The sequence below is a fragment of the Microtus pennsylvanicus genome, chromosome 14, assembly GCF_037038515.1.
Source record: "Microtus pennsylvanicus isolate mMicPen1 chromosome 14, mMicPen1.hap1, whole genome shotgun sequence".
Lineage (NCBI taxonomy): Eukaryota > Metazoa > Chordata > Mammalia > Rodentia > Cricetidae > Microtus > Microtus pennsylvanicus.
In genome coordinates, this window is record NC_134592.1 from 64,412,362 (window position 1) to 64,427,494 (window position 15,133).

Genomic DNA, 15,133 nt, shown 5'->3' on the forward strand with positions numbered 1-15,133 from the left:
ATCAGCTGGTCTGAGCAAAAACTTCCTTCCATGGCTAGATTTCATAGCACTAGAAGGTGTTATGTAGGCTGCGATGGAGAAAAATTACCATTCTTACCCAGCCTGAAACTCTATGAGCTCAAGTAACAACCCCTGAGGCAACATACGGCACTAGTAGCATAAATGTTATATGAGTAATTATAGCTTTCTGACCATTTTTACATGTTATCTCATAGGATGAAAGTATCTCACCAGTACTGTGAATCGTGTGCAATAATAATGATGATGATAATAAGAAGAATAATGAAGCCTAGGTCCTAGAGTCTATTATTTTGCCAAATAGATACAGTATTCAACTATCCTCTAAATTCACATCTCTATATCTATAGAGTAGTGCAGCTCTCAGATTATACCCAGAGAAGTTTCTCAGTGCAGTGGACGGTGTTTAACTCAGAAACTCACAGCTTGTCAAAGGGTAGAAAATGAGTGTCATTGGAATTCTCAGCCACAAATGTGGGGGGTATGTGTGTGTGTGTGTGTGTGTGTGTGTGTGAGAGAGAGAGAGAGAGAGAGAGAGAGAGAGAGAGAGAGAGAGAGAGAGAGAGAGAGATACCTCCTTTCCCCTAAGACTTAGAGACCATTGCAAAAGAGAAGATATTAGGAGCCAGAAGTCAGGGAAGATCATAGCAAAACTGTCTTCTAGATATGATAGGACTGTTGTCCTCTTGAACGCAAGAGCAGCTATGGTTGCCTGCCACAAGATCAAGCCTATCAATATTCCACCACAGAGCAGGGAGGAGCTCATGAGCACCACCCTAGCTGAGAAGCTATTTGAGGTTAATGGCTTCGGGAAGTTGGAGACTCAGTTTTCTCTAAGGGTATAGCCTCTGGCAGGTTAACTATGCTCCAGTGGATATCCCCAAGAGTATATGGGCAGCACAGATAAGATTATGGGTTATTCTTTTAAAAACAGGACACAGGAGAGGGGTGGAGAAGTGAGGGCTGATCTGAGAAGAGGTGGGGAGAGGAGTGGGCGGTGATTATGATCAAAATATAGTGTATGTATATGAAGTTGTCAAAGAAATAACAAAAAATATATGCACATGTCTATATATAATGTATATATATAATGCATTGTGTGTGTGTGTGTGTGTGTGTGTGTGTGTGTGTGTGTGTGAGAGAGAGAGAGAGAGAGAGAGAGAGAGAGAGAGAGAGAGAGAGAGAGAGAGAGAGAGAATGATGTGTAATACATGGGGTAGAAGAACAGAACACTACTCATTGCATTATTGGGCTTCCAAGGAATGTAGCCTATGGCTGATCTGGGAAAGGCTTGCTGTGACCACCATAGGAAGTCAGCGCATGTGGCAATGCTTAAGAGACGCTGTCACTTTAGTTGGAATCTGGATCTTCCCCTCTGGATCCCTCTGGGTAAAGAGAGAGAGTTATCAACTACAACAAAGAGTGTTCTGATTTTCTCCCTGTCTAAATCAAGTAAACTCAACTGAAATGAAATAATAAAGATATTTATACCCTTGTCTTGGTTTTTGTAAATTCTAGGACTCCCAGGTTAACTGAATCATTCATGAACTTTCCATCTCCAGTTTGGGAGGAAGCATATTGACTAGTATCTGATAACATGGGATAAACTTCTTAGCTTTAGAAAGATCCCTTTATTGTTGAAAATTATTAAACTTAAGTTCCTGTTTAGGTTTTCCAATAAAATTCTTGCTTATATTTACAGGTCAACTGAATTATAAAATCAGATCTTCCTGCCAGTTCTATTACCTGTTGAGAATATGATTACCATTCTCCCCAGATAAATGAACAACTGAATCCCACAAGTCCAGGCAAAAGAACAACATTCAAGTCATTAACAACCAAACAGTTCCAATAACCTGTTAGACTCCTAGAATGTTTTCCTTTCTCACAATCTGCCAAGTTTTAACACACTTCAGGATGCACGGGTTCTTCAGACGCAGTAATTTAGCCATGGTGGAAACCAGTTCAAGGGGGTTGACTGCAGGGATGGCCCTGCTCCTCACATTGGCACATTAAAAAAATTCGAAATTAAAGGAATTGGGGGTTTGCTTTCAAATAAGCTAGGAATGTAGATTTTCTGTAAGAATGGCCGCAATAGGCTCAAGGATTTGTATGACTGTCACTAGGGGATGGCAAATAAGAGGTGTTGCCTTCCTGGAGTAGGTAAGGCCTTGGTAGAAGAAGCAAGTGACTGGAGGTGGGGTTTGGTATTTCAAATGCTCAAGCCAGTCCCAGTGCTCTCTCCCTGCTGCCTGCCTATCTGGATGCAGAACTCTTAGCTCCTTCTCCAGCACTAGTCTGCCTGCATGTCACCATGCTTCCTGCCATGATGACAATGGACTAAACCTTTAGAACTGTAAGCCAGCCCCCAATATTTCCCTTTGTAAAAAAAAAAAACACACATATATTTCATTAAATGATAAATACTGTGTATCATATCCGGCATGGAACAGGAAGAGACAAGTAACACTTCTCAGAGAAGGATCTGGGATGAATGTCGGCTTCCCAAACAGTCCACAGGCCTGCATCTCATATGTTTAAGACACCACAATGCACTAACAATTGTGGGAAATTCAACTGAAAACCCAGTGGCTGTAGTTAGCTTTCGACTTCCGGCCCTCCTCACAACCCAAAACTTTCTTAGTCTAATGTCAGAGGCCAATGGCTGGATAGCCTGGAGGTATTCTGAATACAAGCATGCTTTAGAATTTTGAGAAGTTTCAGCGTGCCTTTGTGAAGCAAGGGACAAAAATTAGGAAGATTCTAAGCATTCAGTTTTGGCTAGATAAGTCCATTCGCAAGGACAAAAGGAGACAGTTCAGCAGCTCTAACAGTCTGCCAAGTGAAAGTTCTCATAAGTCACTTGAAAGGCTAGCAGAACCAATCAGCAGGAATGTCCTGAGAAAGGTGTAAGGCAGCATTTTCACTTCCTTCTCTAGAAGATGAGAGATTTCTTGATAGTAAGAATAGGAAGTACCATAATCCTGCCAGGAAACCTCCCTTAGAGCCATCCCACGAAATCTTACTACCTGGGAAAACACTCAGGTTTGTCCTGTCACTGCCTCCTCCAAGTACAACCTCAAGTGAGCCTAGGGATCAGTTCACTTACCTTGCCATCTGGTATACCTCCTGCGCTAGGACCTACGGCCTGAAGGTAAGCCCTTGCCTTTGCTGTCTTTCTGCCTCTCGTGGCAAACATGCCACAAACTACTTACAGAAGGCTTGCTGTCACCACAAGCAGTATTCATTTCTGGCCCACTAAGTTGGGGGATTTCTGATGGTATTTTAGAATACCAGAAGAATCCGTCATATGAAATCAGTTTCTAGACAGCACAATGATACCAAATTCAGCCAGAGGCATGAATCATTTCCTCTTAATTCCAAAATGACATCTCAGTAGATCAACTTTTCTGAAGAACAATGGGCAAAACATGATGAAAGGCTTTTACTACCTCAAAATCTTACGTGCAATCTCCTTTACTTAATTAAAATCCATGAGAATTAATTTGTTTAACAAAACCTATGAAGTAGAGAACCAGACATCTGAACAATGGGCCCTTACAAGTCTTTAAGAGAGCTCTTTTTGGTTGAGATCTAGTTCTCTGGACTATGTTCCAGATTTCCATTTAAGATAGTTTCCACCAAATATAGTACTACAATAGGTGGCCTTTCAGAAACCATCACATGTCTGTTCTGGAGTTCATCATCCTACGTGACTCAAAGGGAGGGGAATGGGCAGTGGGAAGAATGGGAAGCCAGGGGTGGGGAAAGGATTTACAAAACAGCAAACACATTTCAAAGTCATAGTTCAGCTTTCAGGACCGGACTTTTCATTGTTCGGAGATTCCAGAAAAGCAGGATGCCATTATTTTCAGGGTTTTGATATATGATCAGATCCGACAAAAATGATTTTCTTATTAATAGTGTCCTACAGTTTTTAACTTTTAGTTCCGTCAGTGATTTTTTTTAATCAACAATGCTATTTTCTGTGCTTAATGAGTCATGATTGAGTAAAGCACAAGCATCACTCCTGTTCAATGAATAGGCAGCAAGACTGGTTTTCTTCTGTGTGCATTTGATCTATCCTCTTTGACAAGCAAGATGACAAATGTCTGCATTTGTAGTCTTCCTTCCTGTCTTTTATCATGCTCTCTGATGAAAAATATTAAACATGATCCTAATGCTGCATAATCTCATATTTTATAGTATACTTCCCTTTAAGAATTTAAATACTATAAAAATGCAGATCCTACCTTTGAAGGAAGTCTTCTTACTTGAAGATGTAAAATTTCTTTTTAATGCTTTAAGCCAAAGGTTGTCTTAGCATTGCTCTGTAAATTGAAGAGGGGAGGAAAATGTTAACTAGGCATCGGTTGTCATCAATCATAGTAGACTGTCAATAGGTTAACGGAGTCCCTGATGGGACACACAATTGCCAAGAGAGACCTGCAAGGAAGACAAATTACGAATACATTTGCCAAAACATCTTTCTGCTGGTTTCTATCAAAAGTGACACTGGAGAGGTGACCTGGGTGACTATACATCACCTTAATGGATAGTCTGACCTGTTTTCAATTTAGAGATAGAGGATTGTTTGGACAGAGAGGCAGAAATACAGACAAGCAGACACACAGACAAATATACATACATACATACATACATGTAAACACATTTGAGGTAGAAAAAACACTCTCTGGTTAGAAGCTTATGCTTGGTTCTTAGGCTCTCTAAGAAATTTAGGAACACAGAAATTCTTTTGCCTACATTTGTAGGCTCTGCTTCTCAGTAAGGCTCAACAAGAGCTGAGAACAGCTAGAATCTGAAGAGGAAATCCCACCTGCATCAATGCGAAAGCTCTCCAGCCACAGCTCCTTTCCTCTGTAAACCTCAGCATTCCCTTAGCAAACCTTCCAGAGAAGGGCTAACCGGGGAAAGACACCCTGGATGGGAAGCAGAGCAATCACACCGCGCACATCATATCTTGTCCTTCAGTCAAGCAATTCAGTGCCACCCAAGGTTTTCTAAGGGAGCATTTGTATCCTTTTGGACTTGGTATTTTTGAAAACAGAACTCACACTATCAACCACTGAAAACATCTTTCAGAGAAGAGACACAAGAATCAATTCAGCTACCCTGGGCTGCATTCAAATGTTAGGACACCATGAACCACAAAATTACTCCAGAAATAAAGCAAAAAGACATGTAGTGAGTTTAATTGCTTCAGATTAAGCATGGGTTATGAAATTTTATGCTTAAGTAAAAAAAAAATTCCCTTATCTCAAATATATCTAAAACTATCTTGAGTTTCCTTGCATCTAATGCATTATTATCAGAACAAAACCTTAGTGTTCTGAAAGTCAGTGTTTTGGGTTTTTTTTGGAATTAAAATGACTTTTAAAGTAATAAAGATTTTTCTTTTCTAAACGTTTGATTACTACTTAAAAAGGAAGAAACCTCTAAAGGTGTGTACAAGAGAGTCTATAAAAATTTGAAGCTATGTCTACAGTAACAGCTCAACAGATGTACTTGAGGACTTAATATGTATATGTTACAATAGATAGATATTGAATAATAAAATAAATAGAACATAAGTAAGACACTTTTACTAGGAATTTCAGTTTACATGCTGATGGGACTGTAGCCTGAACTATCAGAGCCCACTATAAAATATAGTATTATAGAATACTGTGAGCCTTCAGAAAAAGGAATATTTAATTCTACAATGATGTTATAAGATGGCTTGGCACAGGAGGATCACTGACTAGAACCTTAAAGATGAATAAGAAAAGCATTCTGGGTAGAGAGAACATCAGGTTTAAAGTAAATAGAAAGAGAAAATGCGGAAAGTCTACCAACAGAGCAGTGGAAGAAACATCAGGCACAGTGGGAGGGATGGTGAAGTGGTAGATACACACACACACACACACACACACACACACACACACACACACACACACAATATACACTATTGCAGGAAAATACAAGCGCAGTGAGCAGCAGCCAGCTTAGGAGTCTGAACTGTGACTGTATACTCTGAGAACATTTTGTGTCCCCTGAAGGTTTTAGATGAGAGGATAGAAATTGTGTTATTTGTACAGGGAACTGAGGTGTGGTAGGAAGCAGAAAAGGAAGTCGACTAAGAGGTGTTTCGGTAAGAAACATCTTTCTTCCCAAGCACCACCAGCTAACACACATCCGAGTCCTTCTTGAGATGCATCAGAACATACAGGTGGAAATAGTTCAACACGACGAGCATGTGCTACTATTTCACACATTTTAATTTATCAACAAAATAATCTGTTATTGCTAATTCCTCCCACCCTGTGAGTGCTCCTGTCCAGGTGTAGTTTTGTGAGGTCTGCATCTGAATGGAGTCTCATTTCCCTTTTTCTGTCTCTGCTCTCATTCCTTCTTTCCTCCGCCCTTCTCCCTGGAGCATCCTGGCCCTGTGCTTCTGCCCTGCCCAGGACTTTAGATGGGTAAGTTCACACAGAGTAGTCCTTGGCAATGAAAAGTATGTCAATAAAATTATGCTATTTTTTAGATGTGCCACTTAACATCTAATGAGATGCTACTATAGCCCAGACTCAGTCCATATAACAAGCTATATATCAGTTCTATCAATTCATATCCCTTTGGTACAGAGGCAAAATTCAAGAACAGAGGGATTAAGAGTTCTAGTCACATAACTGGTCATCAATACAATTGGAAAACAAAATACGTTCTCTCTGATCCCCAAACCTGTGGGTTTTTCATTTGTTTGTTTGTTTGTTTGTTTCCTATTTCACCTTATAGTGTTTGGGACAAGACAAGGTTAAACTCACTATTGCCACAATTTCCGGAGACGACAGCAGAAGAGTTCGTTGGTGTATGATTGTAATCCTAGCATTTGGGAGGCAGAGATAGGAGTTTTCAGAGAGTGGTAAAACCAAGCTAGGATTAGAGGCAGTCAAGGCAGAAGAGTAAACTAAGTCAAAAGCTTCAGGGAGGCTTCAAATGTGTCTCCTCTGTGGCTGTCAGGGAGCAGGGCACAGCCCTGGCTCGGAGCTCCCTATGGCATACTCCCACATTGGTGAGCTAGGGTTCAAAATCTGTGCAGTTATGCCACCATGTAGACTAAGGTTGAATCCCCATGGCTCCTATCACAAAGTCTTTCTTGGCTTTTTCTTGCAAAAACCATTACACAAAAGTATGTAAACGTTGCAGAATAGGGTAGGGAAGAAAATACCTTTGGACATAGATTTTAGGTGAGATGAAAAAGGAGTGAGATACTTTTGATAACATGTCAATTGTTATTTATAAATATAACGAGGTCAAGGGAAGATGCTCTGAAAGGAGCAATTCTTCAACCTTGCATAAGTGTGGTTCCAAGGTAGTGTAGGAAAACGATTTCATCCTCCTGGTTGTGTATTACCAACAAAGATTTGCCACAACTCAAGACTGCCATGGCAATTTCAAGCCCCGAGCACCAACCACCAAAATAGTATGTATCAATTGTACTACCATGTCAACAATTATGGCAAACACTCCTAGGAAGTGAATTTTTGTTACATTCATCCATTACTCTTGCAGTGACAACTGCACCCAGGCTTTCATCGCTTAAAAATGCATTTAGGTCAGCAGAACAGGGCAATTCATCATCGCTGTGAGCTATTTTACCAATAACCAAGTAACAATTTCATTTTCTTTCCCAAAATGCAATCAATTTATCATATTAAATAAAACTAATCCTAAGTCAAAAGGTCAGGAAGAAATTTCATGCATTTCAGAGGTAGCCTTCAGAGAAGATGAATGACATCTAGGTGAAAACCAAATGCAAAAGCCATTGCACACATAATAAACCAATTACAGTAACTGGGAGTCAAACGTATTTAGCAAAATTGCAATAATTCATAAAAAGAAAATACTTGCCATAACCGCTTTGCCCTAAAGTGAACTGCTATGATGGACCTATTTTTATTTTTTGCAGCATCTCCTTGTTTTATTTTAAAATGAGAATCCATAGCATCCAATGTAACTACAATCTATTATTACATACACTATCAGGCAAGAAGTATCAGCAAATGTGGACACTCATGACCTCATGCGGTTCATAATCTGTGGTGTAATTATGAAGGCATTCTAGATTTAGAGGCTGAGGTATAAAGGTCAGGCCCCTTACTGACAGAATGCTGTTATTAGATTAGACCCCTCACACCAATTTTAGTTTTCAGTTGAGACAATGATTTTTTTTGCTTATATTCAAGAAAAATAGAGTTGTGAAATACCTCTCAGAACATAACATTGACAAATTGTCTCTTGTGATATTTTATGTGAGTGTACACACCAATATTATGTATATGATGTGGGATTCCCTCTGTGTGCAATGAATATGTTTTGTTCCCATTGGTTATTAAAGAAACTGTTTTGGCCAATGACTTAGTAGAGCAAAGCCAAGCAGGAAAGTAGAAAGAGATACAGAGAGAAAGTAGGCAGAGTCTAGGAGATGTCATGTAGCTGCCAAAGAAGAAAGACGCCATCCACCAGCCAGAACCTTACCAGTAGGCCACAGTCTTGTAACAATACTCAGATTAATAGAAATGGGTTGATTTAAGATGTAAGAGTTAGCTAAAAATATCCCTAAGATATCAGCCAAACAGTGTTGTAATTAATACAGTTTCTATATGATTATTTGGGTCTGAGCAACTTGGAAATGAACAAGCAGTCTCTGCCTACATGTATATATGTAGCATACAATTATCTCATTCTACTTAAAAGATTTGTTTTGTTTAGCTTTATTTATTTTATTTTATGTGTGAGATTTTTTTTTTTACCTGAATGTATATGCACCAAGTATGTGGCTGGTGACCAAGAAGATCAGAAGAGGGGATTGGGTCCCCTGGAACTAGAGCTGTGGATGGTTGTAAACCACCATGCTGGTACTGGGAATCAAACCCATGTCCTCTGACAAGAAAAACAAGTGTTCCTAATCATTGAGATATCTCTTAAGCCCCATTTTTCTTTATATGCCCACAAAATTATAGTAATTTGTAATTAAAAATATATGTCTTTGACCTTGCCAAAAGTTCAATACATAATCTTAGGCTAGTCCTTAAACTTTTCTTTTTAAATTTTCTGCTTTTGACATTTCAGATTGAACTAGGGATCTATTCATACATATTAACTGGGGAGAAAAAGATAAGCTCTCCTATTAAAACTGATGTTTATCTCATGTTTCTCCAGCATATGCCTACCATACAGTAGCCAATTTGGGCATGGCAGAAAGCCAAACTAATCTTGAAGCCTAGTTCTCCCCATTTCAGCACCTATGAAAAACACATTTGAAACTGCACATGGTATGGTCTGAAATACAAGTTTTTATATCACTAGGAGGAGCCCTCTTCAACTACAACTGCTGAGCTGAGGCTCTGGAACACTGGGGCCTGATTTCTGGCCCCAAGTTTAGCATCAAGTTCATTATCAAGCAATATTAGTAAGTTTGTTGGGGTTAAGACTAGCATGACTTTTGAAAAGCAGGAGTCGGCCATATGTGGTGGTGCACACTTATAACCCCAACTACTCAGGATGATAAAGAAATAAGACCAGAATTTCAAGCCCACTTTGGGCAACTAAGTGAGACCCTCATAAAATAGAAATGAAAAAAAAAAGTTTAGGAAGGCTGGGGAGATAAAGTGTTTAGTTATACAAACAAGAGGAATTTGCAAATGCAGAAGCAATGCAAAGCCTGGGGACCTACTCGGAAAAAGACAAGGCATTTCACCTGTAATTCAAGCCTCAGAAGAAGAGAGAGAACCAGAGAGCAAGAAGGAAATGGCACTTGCCTGATCAGTAAGCTCTGTGTTTGATTCAAAGACCCAAAAGATCTCAAAAAGAATAAAGTTCAGGGGGCTGCAGAGATGGCTCAGGGGTTAAGAGCACTGGCTGCTCTTGCAGTGGTTCTAAGTTCAATTCTCAGCAACCATATCTTGTGGGATCTAATGTTCTCTTCTGATGTGTTGGTATACATGCAAATAGAGCACTCATATACATAAAATTAATAAAAAACAATAAGTTAGAGAATCATCAAAGAATACATCTTGACTATATGATGTTTCCCCCATCAGGGGATTGTCATAATATGCAGTTCTGCTTTACCTATGAAGTCAGAACATGGCTTAATCCTCAAGTTAAACCTCATGGATTTTGTGTTTGCCTACAATCAATGGACACTTATTTCATTTTAAAAAATATATTGGCTTATTCAGAACAGCAAAGCAACAAAGATTTAGGAACTCATGTAAATGCTAATAAAAACAAAGTAACATTATTTTGCCTAGAGAAGAAGAAGCTTAAAGGAAACTATTAAATACCAACGAATATACAAGGGTCCTAAAAATTTTATAGCATAATAGGAGGAATTATTTTTCAAGCATAGCAAATAAAGAGGGGTTTTTACATGCTAGCATGTAATGCACTCTGTGTCTGAGGAAATGGGGGTGGCTGAATGGAGCTTTGGCAAGAGTATGATTCAGCAGATGTACCGGGACCTAGAATTCCATTCCTCTACTAAGCAGCCTCAGATGGGGCTGGTGTAAGGGACCGTGGCCACATGGAAAGGTGTCTTTAGGACAATGACTCAATAGCGAATATGGTACTTTGTGAGTCTGTCAATTTTTCTTCCTAGAAGAAAGTAAAATAGGGAAGAAAGGAAGAAAAACATACTCTGTGGAACACCTTGATGTGGAAGCTAGAAGCAGGTTGTTGTTAAAATTCCTATTTGTAGGGAGATGTAAGCAACATCTCCCCTTCCTCCTACCATTCTAAGACAAACCGAGGTACAAGTCACCGAAGTTCACTCCAGAGAAACAAGGAGCTTATAGGGCTTAATTACAGAGTGAAAGTGGAAGGTTACTTATTGGAATGTGTGTGGTGAGCAAACAAAGCCACACTGGAAGGTGCCCAGTAGGGATGACGCCTTCTCATAGGCCTACAGATAGAGCACTTCAGTATTCTCCCTCAGCCTAAATTTTCTAGTTTCTCCTCCCTCTACTCCTCTCAGTTCCTCCCCACCTCCTCTCTCATCCAGATCCACCCCCTTTCTGTTTCTCAGAAGAACAGACTTCATAGAAATAATGACCAAACATAATAATATAAAATACAATTTTATAGAAATTTGAACAGAAGTGCCTCAGTAATAATGATGCCTCCAGAAGATATGAGTTATTAAAATTAAATTATCAGTGCCAGGAACAGGTCAGTGAGGCCCCAGAGTCACTGAAAACAATACAGGCTCTTGTCATTGTTTTTGGCTTCCCACCACAGCTAGATGGTAAGACTCCATTTCTGAAGGTACCATACACTTTATGGGACAGAGAAATCAATCTGAACTGACCCAGAAACACTCTCTCCCTGCTGGTTGGCTTTCATAGTGCATGAAGTTGCTATGCAGGCTGCTGGGAGGGAAAAGACATCATTAGTCTTAGCCAGCAAGGCACTGTGCTGCAATTCTAAAGAATGAGTACTGAAAGGCAAACGTGAGCATCTTGAGTGTCAGAAGACAAGGACGCTGGCTTAGTGCACAGAAGCTTTACCAAGGAAAGGATGGTTGTACTGAGACCTGGAGGGCTGGAGAAGAGAAAGTGTAGAAGGAGGTAGGGAGCCCAAGGCCTGATCAAATGGGAGTTGAAGGGGCAGAAGTCTAACTCCCAGAGCCTGCAGCTTTCTGGAGCAATGCATAATATGTATTAAGGAGGCAGGAACTGAAAAAGATGTGTCAGAAAGCATGCTCACTTTAAAACCTACCAACTGGAGAATGAAGCCAAGAACTCCTAGTGGGCTCCTGTGCAGCTAAAATACATAGGTGAAGCACCTGGAATTTTCCAGGTGAAAAGTAGAACTTAGGATAGCAAAGAATTATCACAATCAGTTAAGAAATTTAAGCAGACTTCTAATTGCTAATTTTTTCATGTTCATCAAAATCTTTAAGATCCCATTCTATAATCTACTAAAAGCTGAATTTTATTAAAAGTAAGTTACCTGACTTGTGAACCTAGTAAATTAATTTGCAGATATTTGGGTGGAAAAAAGAACAGTGGAAATGTTTGAGCAAATAAAGTATATTAAGCTCCACAAAGTATGAATTCATCTTTTGCTTACCCAGGGGGTGACAAATGGAAATTTAATTACTGAACTAATTTGATTAGTATTTAAGAACTTGAATCAATGAGCACACATTAGTAAGATTTCTTCCTTCAAAATATGGTTATCAGTTCAATACTATCAAATGGGAAAACACTGACTTACAATAATATCACATGCTAAGAGAAGATGGATGTGGCAAAAATATTCTACTTTTCATATGTATATTCCTTTGTACAAGAAACAAATTCTGAGACCCCCGGTGGATGCCTGTAACAGTGGCTATGGTAACCCCATGTGCACAGTGTTTCCTCCACTATTTGAGTGGAATTTGTTCTAGCTCTCTGTGCTACTTTCAAAATGCAAGGATACACAGTTCTTTATAGAAAATGCCATAGCATTTGGACATAGCTTGCCACATCCCCCTGAACTCTTTAAATCACTTCTAGATGACTTAGAATACTTAATGTAAAGCTATGTAAACGTTGCTTGCATTGACTGGGCTAGGGAAAACTGATGTGAAAGACAGTTGTTCATGCTCAATAGGGATAGATTTTTAAAAAGAACATTTCCAGTTGGGTGATGGTGGTGCACAGCTTTAATCCCAGCACTCAGGAGGCAGAGACAGAAGGATCTCTGTGAGTTCAAGGCCAGCTTGGTCTACAGAGTGAGTTCTAGAACAGGCTCCAAAGCTAGACAGAGAAACCCTGTCTCAAAAAAAAATTAACTTTTCCATTTCCATCTATATTTGGTTGAATTTAAGGATTCAGAGCACATGGATATGGAGAGCTAATGGTACAAGACATTGGCCTAGCACATATCTCTGATAAAGTTTAGTTTAGAAATCAGGCACACTAAAGGATATTCAACAATGTCTAGTGGGAGAGATGGTTCAGTGATTATGCGCACTTGTTATTCTTCCAGAAGATCTGAGTTCAATTCCCAGCATTCACATGGCAGCTCATCACCATTTGTCCAAGGGACCCAGCACCCTTTTCTGGTCTCTGCAGGCACCAAGCATGTACATGGTACACAGCCATGCATGCAGGCAGAAGATTCATACAGAAAAAAGAAAACCAGATGATGATAACTAATTATAAAGTAAAAAATGTTGCAGCAATATAGTGCAATAAAAATTATTTCAAATACACAAATTGCTTTTTCTGGACATCCCCTTTTAACATTTTCAATTGACTTTGGAGAAATGAAATGTTGGAAAGTGAAACCACAGATCAGGTGGAGCTATTGAAATTAGGATGATTAGATGATTGGTAATTTATGCTAACCCTCTGTAAGCAAGTGACAGAGGGTTTGTGTATTTCTAGCTCAGGATACAGGGAGGAAGGGGAGACCCCAATTGTCAAGTGTGTCCTGAGATGACCTGACCCCTGAACAGCACAGCGCAACTCCAGACCCCAGCGCTCTGCTGCACTGCTCACACTTGACCGATATAACACAGAATTGATCTTCTTACCAAGGTCCACTTATTCAGATCTGCCAATCTGCCTTCATTACCTTAAGGCAGTGATTCTCAACCTTCCTAGTGCATCGACCCTTTAATACGGTTTCTCATGTTGTGGTGACTCCCAACCATAAAATTATTTCTATTACATCGTCATAACTGTATTTCTGCCACTGTTATGATTTATACCATAAATACTTTTGGAAATGGAGGTTTGCTAAAGAGATTGCCATCCTCAGGTTGAGAACCTCATAGAGAACTGTTTGAAGATGCTTCAAACACATTTTAATATAAAGAATTCAAAGTCCCTTGGTGTAAGGGTCCTCGGATCTGCAGCCTCCTCCATGAGAAAATTCTACCATCATCCCTTTCTGAAACTGGGCCTTGTGAAGATGTACATTTCAAAGTTTAATATAATTTAATTCAAAACCTGGGGATGTTATTACTCTATCAAATTATACTCTCAACATAACTGGATTTTAAATCTCTTACACCTTTAATTTGCAACGTTCTTCTCTAAAATGAATATTTAAACGCTCGACTAAATTACCGGTTTGTATCAACACTGCAGCTTCTGTTCTAAGTGTGTTTATTTGTATTGCTGCTTCTGTATTGTTATGGTTCTAAGCCTGATAGTAAAGACGTAGCAATGCAGTGAACTGCTTTGAAAGCAATGGTAAAGGAGACTGAACACACGCCCCTTAAAAGGGAGGCAGAGAAAAAACGTCACCGAAAGTGTGGTCTGGCTGTGCATTCAGGCTGTTCCTGGGAGTGAACAAAGGAGGAAAGAGACAAAGCTGGGAGGTTGTTTCCAGCATTTGGACCAAGAGAAGACATGTCCTCTTCAAAGCTGGCCAATTACTTGGGGCTCAGAACACGTTTGAGACTCTCCACATCCTCAATCTCTTGAGATTTAGATGAGAACATATAAGCAATCCCTTCGCCTTTCTATTTTCTCGTAACTGCCTATGTGACATGTTCCTTGAACTGGACTTGCAGTCTTTCCTAGGTCATGCTAGAAGGAGAAAGGAAAGGTGCCCTGCAAAAATGAAGGAATATGAGTTTGAATTTGATTCTGCTTCTCCCATGTTCCCATGGTATTGATTGGACCCGGGATCTTCTCACCAAGGATTTTTTTTTTTAATTTCTTAATCACACATGCAATTATCTATGTATGGATTTTTTAATTTTAGTTGTATTGATTTTCTTTTGAACCAAGTGGATTTTCCAGCCATTACAAAGTAAGTTCTGTCAGGATTTAAATTATGACTTGGGAGCCAGAGGTTATCCACAATCACAAATCAGTCCCCTCTTATAGACACAACAGTAATATCAGAGCAGAATAGTCTAATCCTGCTCAATATCAAAATTGTCTTGGGAGTCTCAAGTCACTCAGTTCTCTTGTTCAGTTTCCAAATTTAAGGTAATAAAGGCAGTCTTAGGGAAATCTAGAATATCATTAGTTCTGAGCCACTAACTCTAGTTAAGTCCATATCTGGAGCCATCAATTTAAAGGAGACCATCTGTAATGTAATG

General features: G+C 39.5%; 1 protein-coding gene across 43 annotated transcripts in view; it reads right to left on the minus strand.

The window, feature by feature from the left end:
* The window catches only part of Nrcam (neuronal cell adhesion molecule), a 267,755-nt gene that overhangs the window by 137,127 nt on the left and 115,495 nt on the right, over nt 1–15,133 (minus strand). For all 43 annotated transcript variants that reach the window (XM_075947317.1, XM_075947294.1, XM_075947292.1 and 40 more), the window contains exon 3: nt 4,272–4,349. The gene's annotated coding sequence lies outside the window, so the exon portion shown is untranslated. The remainder of the gene's footprint in view (nt 1–4,271; nt 4,350–15,133) is intronic.